A 12,212-nucleotide genomic window follows, 5' to 3' on the forward strand; every position below is an offset into this window, starting at 1 on the left:
ATCCAGTGGTACGACACGCAGGCAAACAACAGCATCGCTCGATTAGCAGGAACGGAAATTGCTGCTTCACATACGTGCGCGATTGTCACGTGCTCGTTTGGCGCTAAGTGAAGGTAGTTAATCAATCTCTCGAACAGCAAAATTCGAGACCCGTTACATTTGTACCGTAGAATCAAGTAAAAGTTTGACCAGCTTTTTGTGATTCAATACTCCAAAATTTTAATATATCTCAATATATATTTCAATATATCTCCATAAGAGCGCTCTTGTTTATTGAAAAGTAAACATTCATCTTGAATTTGAACTTTTTTTCTGGGATTTTTATTCCGAAGGATGATTAATCCCTTGGTTGAATTTGAACTTAAATTTTCGGATTCGATTAAACCCCTTAATTTATGCAACCTTGAACTGTGACATGGGTAAAGTGTTAAATCTGGAAAGCCATATTGTAAAGTGAATATTGAACAAACATGAAACTGTACAACAAACTTTTTTGAATTCAGATTGAATTTTACTGAATTATTTGCCTAGTGTCTCAACATCAAAAGACACAACTTAAATAAAAATGAATTTAAATCTCACTAAACTCCTACTTTGAATTAAGATGCAAATTAAAGATTGAATAATTCTATTGATTTAGCCAAATTTTAGGTTCACTATTTAAAAATATATTTTACAGCAGCAGAAAATCAAATTTAGCTTTATGCTTCAATCGTCAGTCGTCACATGTTGTACTCTACATATGTGGTGAACTTTCGATTGCCGTTTTGCACGACACTCAACAACGCTCAAGAACAGGCAGTAAGATAACCAGCAGGAAAACACTGCCTACACATTCTTCGATAAACCTGAGGGTGGGAATCTTAAATCCACTACCAGGTACACAAACATAGAATTGAATCAAATTTCGCATCAAGTGTCATAGGGTGGCTGGACATATTTCCACCTTTTGTGATGATGTTGCTAATTTTAATGCGCTCATGAACCATGAGGATGGCAAAATTTATTAACTACAGAAAAACTTTCAATTCAAACATTCAATTAATGTATCAATTTGAGTAAGAATCGTGAATCGTAAAGCATATTTTTTTATTTTAGTTTATCGTCCCAGAATGACTTCCACCTTCCTACACACATAAGTGAGTACGTACTCCAACTTCGCGATATGAAAGTTTCTCGCGCTCTCGAAACACGTCGACACTTTACAACTTCGGTGAGCCAATCTACTATTACTTACTGCTCAGAAACAGCATGCACGAGGGAGCGCCCATTCATACAAACGAAGGAACGAACGACCGCTGAGAAAAATGTTCGCCAGCCAGCACTCTCGCTGGGTTGGGGTGACTTCAAACGATTCGACAACAGCTCCCTCCGATTGAATCGTTCCGACTCAACCTCAACACTAGGGTACCTAAGCAGGGACCTACCTACCGATTGGCGTAAACGGCGAATGAAATCTCGTAGCCCATGCGACGCGATGAGGTAAGAAGTTGGCCTGAAGATTTTCGCACACTCGAACTTTTGAAGTTTTTTTTAATTAAAAAAGCGATATTTTGAATGATTTCGTGCTACTACATGATTTTTTTTTAATATTTGCGGCCCATAATTTTATGTATGTATTAGAAGAATAAGTTTTGTTAAGACACATTAAAAAATCGTTTAAAATACAGCTCTATTTTTAAACACATCTTTTGAGGTAACTGGGTAAACTGGGGGAACTTTCATCACTTTTTTTATTCATATTTGAATATTTTGGAAAGGGTTACTTTTTAGTTACACCTAATAAAAAACACTTACTGAGGAAAGAAGTATAAACATGCCACCATTAAATGTTTATCACAAAACGAAATTTCACGATTCGGTGTAACTTTAATCAGCCTGGTTTTAACGTATCCTTCATAAGATTCATAATCGATAGGTGGACAATGATGCTGCATACATTTAGGGGTAAAAATTATTGACATTGGTAAATATTATTTGGGTACAAGCAAACAAATGAAAATGAACCTTCATACAACTGTTCAATTTTGTTGTTTTTCTTCAAACTTTTCCATTTTATAGGATTACTTGCTTTTTTGTCTTATATACGCTTGCTCTAGAAAATTGTCCCAATTTTTTTTTAATATCAAAAATGACTATAAAAATAGCACTAAATCTAAACTTACAGCAAAAATTTCCAAAAACAAATCAAATTCTGCATCTTTGGTACTCCATTTTTGTGGCTGGGGCTTAGATTACCACGACATCGAGCATATCATTTGGTCATGTGAAGCCCACCTGGCCGCTAGAGCGAATTTAATAGATGTACTAGCTGCGATAGACACTGATTGCATGTTCGAAATATACTTTTTCCTAAAAGCTATTGATCTTCATCTATAATTCTTTTTATTTTCATCTTTCCCTATCTATTTCCTGTTCTTTTCAATAAGTGAAAAAGTGATGATCTAGACCTAAATAAACAATTGTAAACATACAAAACGAGTTTGGATCCTTAAAGCCTGAAGGTATGACGAGTCGTTTCAAATAAAAAATTACAAAAAAAAGATACCGTAATCCGGGGTAATATTGATCACTTTTTTCAATATTTTTCGATTTTTTTTTCTGTTAAGGAGAATGAGTCATGTTTCATATTTTTAAAACCAGTACTGGACTCTTTTAAACGAAAAACATGGTTGCAGAATTTTTTTGGACTCCTTTGAATTTGATTTAAAAATCGATTTCGTCGCTGTTCAGGAATTGATGCTTTGGGGTTACATTGATCAGTCTTCATTTTGACGGTTTTAACAAGTTTTCTTGATCGTAAAAGATACGAAACACCATCATAATTGTTTACATATTCTAATTTATCAAATTTACCTTGCTTTTTAACGTTTTCTGTTAAAATTATTTATAGTTGAAACAAAAAACAATGATGCTGCATACATCTAGGGGCAAAGATTATAATAATTGCTAAATAGTTTAAGCTTCAAAATACTAATGGAATTTTACCTTCACACATTCCCCTAGGTCCATTCGATCTGGTGCGGACGTGTTTTTCGAAGTGTTTTTACTCCGCTTTGCAATAGTTAAAAAAATTGCAGTTTTTTCCACTAGGAGTGGTTTTTACTGGTTCGGTCGTCAATTGCCGAGCAGCACCAATTGGCCCATTTTAAGTTTTGCCACCATCATTAGCATCAAGACCATCGTCTTTAAGAACGTGCTCTTTGTTCGCTCCACACATTCGGGCTGCGTACCGCCGGGGCACCCGATCCATCCGGATCTGAACAACGTCAACATCGGGTAACGGAGGCACTGGTAACCACGACACTACTGGCGCAACACTACCAAAGTGTCAAGAGGAAGTCGTCATCGTTTGGAGGTCCACTTCAGCGGAGCCATAGAAGGAACCCCACGAAGGAAACGAGGAATTCAATTCAAGATTCATTATTTATTGTCTCCCTTTCATTTCTCTTTTACTATCATTCTATCATTTTATCTACTTCGAAATTATTATAGATTCGTTGATATTTTATTACGACAGTCTTTTTAGTCTCCGTAGTAAAATATGAGCGAAGGCGGAAGGTCAAACCCCACAGTTTTGATGGATGTTTCGGAGAACTCTGTCAAAACTGCTGGGAAGTCCTCCCGACTCAGGGTCTACCCAGAGGACCCAAATTTTTCTGGTCTGTGGGTGGTCTATTTCCGGCCCAAATTGAAACCCTTAAATGTCATTCAGATAATGAAAGATCTGGCAAGATGGCTTTCCGTAACCGAAGTGTCTCGGGTCAGGCCAAATAAATTGCGTGTCGTTGTGGCAAATCGTAAGGCCACAAATGAAATTGAGCGATTTTTTCCGATTAGAGTACCACGTTTTTGTTCCCTCTCGAAACGTAGAGATAGAGGGCGTGATCTCAGAAATGAGCCTGACGGCTGAATACATAATGTCTAAAGGGGTAGGCAAATTCAGAGGCCTTGGTTCGACTTCGGTCAAAATCCTGGATTGCCGCCAACTCTCGTTTGCCACCACTGAAAACGGAAATAAAAAGTATTCAGCATCAGGCTCATTTCGGGTGACCTTCGAGGGTACCGCCCTCCCTCACTATGGTTTGTTAGACGGAATGTTAAGGCTTCCCGTGCGTCTCTTTGTGCCTCGCCCAATGAGCTGCAAAAAGTGCATCAAAATGGGACACACGGAGTCCCATTGCTGCAACAAGGCACGCTGCGCTCGTTGCGGGGAAACTCATGAGGAAGGAGCGTGCTCAGCAATAGAACAGAAATGTGTTTATTGCGGGGGCTCACCTCATGATATCTCTGTGTGCGAGGCATTTAAGAGTCACTGGGATAAGGAGAGGCGCTCTTTAAAAGAACGATCCAATCGTTCATACGCTGCCAGTTTAGAGAACGCTTCTCCCCCGATCCATCCTCAATCCAGTAATGTTTTTGCTGCTCTGCCAGTTGACGAAGTGGATACGGATTCATCTAATGAAGGGACTCCATTCGTCGTTCTAGAAAATTCCAGGAAGCGTTCCAAAGGGCCTTCTGCCAAGATTAGAAGGAAAGTCTCCCCAGTTTGTTCTGCATTCAACTTTAGTAATAAATCAGCTGCTATAGATAAAGAAGTCCCTCCAGGTTTCCGTATGAAAATAACATCTCTCAATGACACATCAGCTGCAGGAACATCTGTTTCTTGTAACATAACAAATTCAGAATCAACAAATTCTTCAGGTTTTTTTTTTAATTTTTGACATTATTTACAGTATTTTAACTGAATCAAAGCAATCGAAAGATTCCTTTTAATTCAACCACGGTAAATGAAATATTCATATACCAGTATTTCGATAGCAACTTACTACCTTCTTCAGTGAACGTTTTCGATTGATCGAAAGGCAGATCGAGGCAAGATAGCGCCACTCCTTTTATAAAATTCACCTTCCATTATCAGGCGGAATTGAAGCTGTTGCATGTCATACAACTATAAGAGGTAAGGACTTATGTGTTGTCAGTTTGTACTGGCCTCCGAGAGTTGCAGTCGATCGAAATCACCTGGAGGACCTGTGTTCAGTTTTGCCTGAGCCAAGGTTGATCCTGGGTGACTTCAATTCACATGGAACTGTCTGGGGAGAACAAGTTGGCCAAGTTGTGGCCAAGGTTACCATGACATCGAGCATATTGTATGGTCTGTATGGGCGAATTTGATAGACTCCCTTCGGGCCCGGAATAGACCACCCAACGTTCCAGTGAGAGATGTGTTGGCTGCGGTAGACCTTGACTATATGATCGAAACTGAAAATGTATGAAAATCATACTTTAGGAAGCCTTTGAAAATTTAACAATAAAGACGTATATAATTGGTAAAAATGTTCCTGTTTATGTATTTCTGGTGAAGAACAGTCCCCTTTTCAAAACTATTGTCAAATTTACTGGATTGCTTTCTTCATTTACGAATCATAAAAGATTCTCCTTAAGGGGGGGGGGGGGGGGGGGGGTAGGGTCTAACACTTTCAAAAAATCGATTTTTTTATTTTTTTATTTTCTTATTGTAAAACATTTCAAGAATGATGTGTCAAATTTTCAAGTCAATTGAAGCAAAACTGTAGAAGTTATAGGCCTTTATCTCCTCCTATCTAATACTGCAAGAAAGCAAGAGCAAAAACTTCAAACGCGTTTTTCTCGAAAGCACATTTTTAAAGTCCGTGGACATCGTCATTTGAAAACTACTTATCCGATTCTTTTCAAATTTGGAACATATTTTCTACATATAAAATACCAGACCCCAACGTTTTTCTTTTTTGATTTTTTTACTTTGGGGAGATTTTAGAGGTGAAAAATGGCGGATTTTTAAGTGAAAAATCGTAGTTTTTACTTCACAAAAATTTCATAAAAATATTTTTTAGTTAAATAAAAACGTTGGGGTCCAGAAAAACATCTATTAAAAATATTTCGCTCTGATTTTTTGACTTCAGATGATTCTGTGCTGAGATACAGTGTCCACCGCAAATCCTGATTTATAAAAGGCATCCTCGAAAATGCTCCGTCACCGGCTCATTTTTCAATATTTTTCTACGAAAAAATTACTAAATGTTCTTTTAACAATGCTTTGTATAATGCAAAAAATTTGAATACATTTATTTGAACGATAGCTCTAGAAAAAAATCGTGAAAATGGTGTTTTTTTTTTATACCCGTTAGACCCTACCCCCCCCCCCCCTTAACGTGGGCGTTAGACTTCCCCAAATGACCCGACTTTTGAAAAAGTTATGCGCTGCAGGCTAATATTGATCCTAGGCCTAGTACAAGATTCCATGCCAAATTTGGGCCAGATCGGACCACGGGAAGGGGTCGCTCAACGAGCCTGAAGTTTGTATGGGATTTTGAGATATTTTGTTCGGGAGGAACATAAAAAACCCAGTTTTTTTTAAAATTCTTTTGAAAACGGGTTTTCTTAAAGCCTAAATAATGACAAATATTTCATCCGAAAACTGCATTTCGATTAAAGTTAACATGAAAAAGTTATTAGCCTTCAAAAATGGGCTGATATTATTAAGGATGATATTCACCACTATTAATGAGGCGTAAAAATGTTCGACCACCCCGACCGAAACACTCAATTTGAAATGTATGCCATTTCGTCAAATCATGACCGATTTAGATTGTGTTTGTTGCGTAAGATTGTTAAATCTCAGATTTTTCAAATATCTGGTTGTGGATGTGGATAATTTTCACGTGACGATTCGGGGAGTAGTCCAGGCGAAACTTTAGGGGAGGATTAAATTATTTGATGCCCATTTACGGTTTTCATCATATTTTCAAGTGAAAATTACACCCCAGAACCCCGTTTTCGCTGAAAAATGCGCATAAGCTAAATGTGATAATTATAAACAATTTTGCTAAACGAAAGACTTCATTGTTGAGGATAAATTTTTGACCGTTTGTTCTTCTTCTTAAATTGCATAATCACAGGGGTTAAGGAACATGACTTTTCCAGCTGTAATGCATGTCACACTTCAACCATTTATTCCTTAATTTGGAAACATTTTAGACAGACTCAAGGCTACATTTCTTTATAATTCTTTTTAAACATCCGAAAAAGTACTGAAAGTCATGTTCCTTAGCCCCTGTGGTTATGCAATTTAAGAAAAAACGGTCAAAAATTTGTCCTCAACGATGAAGTTTTTTGCTTACCAAAAGTTGTTAATAATCATCACACTTAGCTTATGCGCATTTTTCAGCGAAAACGCGGTTCTGGGGTGTAATTTTCACTTGAAAATATGATGAAAACTAGAAATGGGCATCAAGTAATTTAATTCTCCCCTAAAGTTTCGCCTGGACTTCTCCCCGAACTATCACTTCATCTGTGCTACCATGTGAATTTTATCCACAACCACAACCAGATATTTGAAAAATCTGAGATTTTACAATCTTACGCATAAAACACAATCTAAATCGGTCATGACTTGACGAAATGGCATGCATTTAAAATTGAGTGTTCCGGTCGGGGTGTTCGAACATTTTGACGCCTCATTAACATTGGTGAATGTCATCCTTAAAAATGTCATAATTTAGGCTTTAAGAAAACCCGTTTTTAAAAGAAATCGGCCGAAGGGAACCAGAGTTAATAAAAAAACTGGGTTTTCATGTTCCTCCCGAACAAAATGTCTCAAAATCCCATACAAACTTCAGGCTCGTTGAGCGACCCCTTCCCGTGGTCCGATCTGGCCCAAATTTTGCATGGAATCTTGTACTAGGCCTAGGATCAATATTAGCCTGCAGCGCATAAAATTCCACAGGTTTTAAATTTCCCATTCAAATTTGGGGCACTCTAGTGGGCGCCTTACTCCCAGCCCCTCAGCAGTCCAATGAACTTGAAAAGGAGAGTGATCGCTTCCGTGAAGATCTTATTCAACATTTTACTTGTAGGTAATTGTTCTGAAAACCAGAGATATTATGTAAGGTGTACAATCAGATTAACATTCATTCAATTTGAAGAATATTCGTAATTGTGTTTATAAATCCATTGTGTTCAAATTACATAACGAAGGAAATTCAAACATAAACGAAGAAAATTCAAAAAAAAGAAAACGACACAAAATGACGTAAATGTCAAAAAAGTCGGTTGTCGTTTTGTGCAATATTTTGAAATTACTCATTTATAGTTTTTGTATTTGTATTTGTGGTTTTGTAATTTTTGTTATCTTTGTATTTTTTTTCCAATTCACATAGTCACTTTGATATTTTTTTGTTATCTTTGCTGTTATTGTCATTTTTTCGGTTCAATTTCAAATCATTTTTTATTTTTATTATTCTGCTATTTCCCGTGAAGCCTTAAATGATTTTTGAGAGAAAAAAAAATCAAAATTTTGACCACAAAATATTTGGGTATTAAAGTATTAAGAATTAAAAACTGGTGTTTTTTCTTAATTCTTAATACTTTAATACCCAAATACTTATTGATCTTAATCTTAATCAAATTCGATTGATTTGAAATTTTCCGAATGTCGATTTTTAGGCCAATCAATAAATTGGCCGAAAACGAATTAAGTTTTCGTTCGCTTGTTTCGGAAAACGAATATATTCCTCCTGTTCGTCTAAGTAGAAACTATTTTCACACGCGAAAATCTCCACCATGGTCTCACTATCCACCGAGTTGGTTGTTGATATTCCATTCTGCAACTTCGGGGGGCCACCACACTGCCAACACGTTGGCTTTTTTCGTCGATTCGCTCCAAGTCCCGCTGCTGCTGCTTGGCGCATGGCGATCCAACTTTGCGCAACCAGTTGGCTGAGAGCGCTCGAGTCGGACGAGTCAGACGCAGACGAATTCCGTACGGGTCTCTGTCTTTTTTCGCGGTTGTTGGGTTTGTTGTTGGTAAACGTCCCGTGGCCTCTTTTCATCAACCTGCCTCGCTGCCCCTTTAATATCCATCTATAAGTCCATCGTTGGAGCAAAAGTAATCTGAAAAGTGATTCTTTGGAGTTGAATCGAGGTCTCCGGCAGCAGGAGGGGGCCTTGGCAGCATTTCCTTCCAAATGTTTGTGTGTGGATGTGAGTGGAAGAATTACCTACGTTTTTGACCACATTCCACAATCCGTTCGGTGAATTCTTGGCGGTTCTTGCTCGGTACCTACCTCGGTTTTCATCTCTTCGAGTGGTTGCGCAAAAGAGAACCAAACTTGCGGATCTTTTTACGGTGAAATCGATAGCTGCCTTTGGAAATTTAACGGATAATTTACACCGAGCGCTGCCGATCGTCTACGTGTGGCTCGAATTGGGTTAAGCTGTCCGTCTTGATGCACGAAAGATTCCGGGAAAAGTGACGAACCTGCTTCTTCGCATGGAAATCTGCCTTAACAGTTAATGGGGATACATATTGATTAATGTGACAACAACATTGTCGACAGGCATTATAGGGGATATTTATGCACATAGAAAAGTGTCTTCAGACTAAGTTACTAATTTGTTTGGTGATATCGGAAAGTGATTTACGATCTACGGAATACGCACGACCATATCAGTTCTTAAAGTCCGGTTTGATGAAAAAGGTGAATTACGTTCAGTGCTTGTGCAAAATTAATCGGTCATAAAATCCCTCAAAGTCATTGACAGGTTGAATAATCCTGCTATAAATTACGGTATTTCAATTACGAAAGGTCGATTCCCATTATTACTCGAACTGGTGAAGTCTCGTTACCAAAACCGAAAGGAAAAAAGAAACAAAAAAAGATCATCATCGGAATTGTTTTTTTTTTTCATCTGAAGCTGAGAAGCAGCATCAACGAAGGTTGCGGCCCAGGTTTCTTTTGTAACATTGAATTTTAGATGAAATTGAAAGCTTACGACTTCTGGTGGCGGTTAGTGGCCGTGTGATAGCTCCAAAGCCAGTCGGTGAAGACCAGTGTCTAGTATCTCAATTTTGGAAATTTTAGAGGTCCAACTGGGTGTGGTGAAATATGTGAAACGGTCTTGTTTATTGTTGCATCAAGGTGTCGGAAAAGAGGAAAATACACAGTTAACGTTATAAAAGATCGCTTCATTACAAGGAGTTTGGAGCTAAGAAGAAGAAGAAACCTTTTTGTGAATTTACCGCCCACTGTTTGTTGAGGTTATCATCGTACATTGGATACAGTACAGTCTAATCAGCTTCCATAGGAGTACCTTTGTCACTGAAATTGGTAAGTCGCAAACTAATAGAAAAATTTGAAGGTATTCACATTGGCCACCGTTTTTTAAATTAATAGCTGATCCCGTACGAACTTCATTTCGCTTTTCACTTTTAAACTAAGGAGTTTGTCTGTGAATGGTAGGCAATTGGGAAGCATTTTCACGACAACATTGCTTAAAATATGAAACAGTATTTATAAGCGCTTGTCTACCAAACTGAAATTCGAAATAAAAAATTGATTGACCATCGAAAAGAACACCCGTGTAGTAATTTTCGTCTTGTTCGGATGCATAATAACGAAATTATTTCTAAAATATAAAAGGTTATATGAATCCTTTTTCTGTCGTCTGATAAAAAAAAAATTACATTTGCAAAAGATCTTTCGACCTGCAAAATTCCCGTGTATGGATTTTCGTCTCGATCCAAAGCATAGTAACATAATCCCAAGTATCCAAAAGTTCCATAGAATGGTCTCTTAGAAGCTTACTCAGCCCTGATTGAAGGCTTTATAGCGTTCTACTCAGCTGAAATTTTAAGTTCTTATTGATACTTTCAAGTTTCAGAAACAAAGCTGAGTAGAAGGCTATTTAGCTTCAAATGAAACTTTGAAAAAAAAAAAAATCTTGCAAAAATAAAGCGTTCTGAAGTCGTTTTTTACTTTGAATTCTAGTTTGTTTCAATCTTTATAATTATTTAAATTTGTTTCTATTTTTAACAATCTTAAACTTACTTTAAAAATTTTCCTGCATGGAGATTTGAACCTGAACTTGTAGGATGAAAGCTGAGCACGTTAGCTTTGAACCATTGCTGTTTTGTGATTAAATGGTTTTTAAACATCTATTTGAAATAATTTACGGGTTATCCTTTTAAAAGTAGGCGGGATGAAAAATAGTAAACAATCAGCTTCAAAAAGTATTGGCGATTTGCAGCTCAAAACGACGTGCAGAGGGCGCTGCGATCAAAATGATGATGTTAGGGATTCAAGTGTCAAAACAAGGTGTATTTTTGAAAAACATTAAAGAAAATTTAGAAATTTCGGTGTTCAATGAGATATTATTAGGAAAGAAATCAGTGAATCTGGTAAGAAAATGTGTTTCACGTAACTATTCATTATTTTTTAAACCACCTATCGGTTCTTATTCCGATAATTTTAGTTCCTCGGAAAAAGTTCCTCTGCCGTTCAACAACAGCTTTGCCGTCTACAATGCGTGGCTTCTAACAAACAGAACCGTGTCAGAAAATACCATAACTAAATCTACTTGCCATTTCACTGGAATCCAAGCGTTTGGCTAACTACTTTGGAACATTTGGAGTAGAACCCGGAAGCAATTCAATTTCGGCAGCAGTTAAACACGAACAAGCTGGGAAATTTAACAGAAAATTTGTAGAACAACTGGTTTTCAAAATCCAGCAGATGACCCGTATAAACCTTACCACTCATTAAGGAACAGAAAAACCCCGGTGCAATTTGAGCCTTATCAGATGCAATTAACGAAAGAGGTGTTGCACGGACCCTACGGCTGAACCAATTGAATTAACTGATGTCTCATCGTCTGACTGCTGTTTTCCAGCCGTATTTAAGTGAATACATGTCAAAACACATTACATTCCATTTCTTGCCTGTTAGTTTACGTGTTTGAAAGTATATCGATTAGAAATAAGAAGTAAGAAGTTGCTAAAAGTAACTGTTTTATAGATTACTAGCTGACCCGATGTGCTTCGCTACACCTTCCAGAAGTTATTGAAATTTTTTGTACTTAGTTATTAACTTTTCATTTATTTGCACAAAATTGTTGAAATGTTTTTTTCTAAAAGAAAATGCATTTTTTTTTATTTTTAAATCTTTATTAATTTTTTTAATCCGTGTTTTAATCCTTTTTATGACTCTGGATTTCTTTGCTTCATAAGTTTATAGCTTATGCCAAAATATTTTTTTTGTATGTGAAATCTTCGTTGTCCCTTTACTATGTGCAGAGGGTTTCAAACTATCATAGAAACATTTTTTGTAACAAAATAACGTCACGGGACACTTATTTTACCTATTCGTTCTCGAATTGTTATACAAATTGTTGGA

At 37.0% G+C, this 12,212-nt stretch overlaps 1 protein-coding gene across 2 annotated transcripts in view; it reads left to right on the top strand.

Annotated features, from left to right (window-relative positions):
* Nucleotides 1-8,755: 8,755 nt before the first annotated feature.
* Nucleotides 8,756-12,212, top strand: part of LOC129743982 (calpain-C) — a 109,080-nt gene continuing 105,623 nt past the window's right edge. For both annotated transcript variants that reach the window (XM_055736245.1, XM_055736246.1), the window contains exon 1: nucleotides 8,756-10,148. The gene's annotated coding sequence lies outside the window, so the exon portion shown is untranslated. The remainder of the gene's footprint in view (nucleotides 10,149-12,212) is intronic.

The sequence above is a fragment of the Uranotaenia lowii genome, chromosome 2, assembly GCF_029784155.1.
Source record: "Uranotaenia lowii strain MFRU-FL chromosome 2, ASM2978415v1, whole genome shotgun sequence".
NCBI classification, from domain to species: Eukaryota; Metazoa; Arthropoda; class Insecta; order Diptera; family Culicidae; genus Uranotaenia; species Uranotaenia lowii.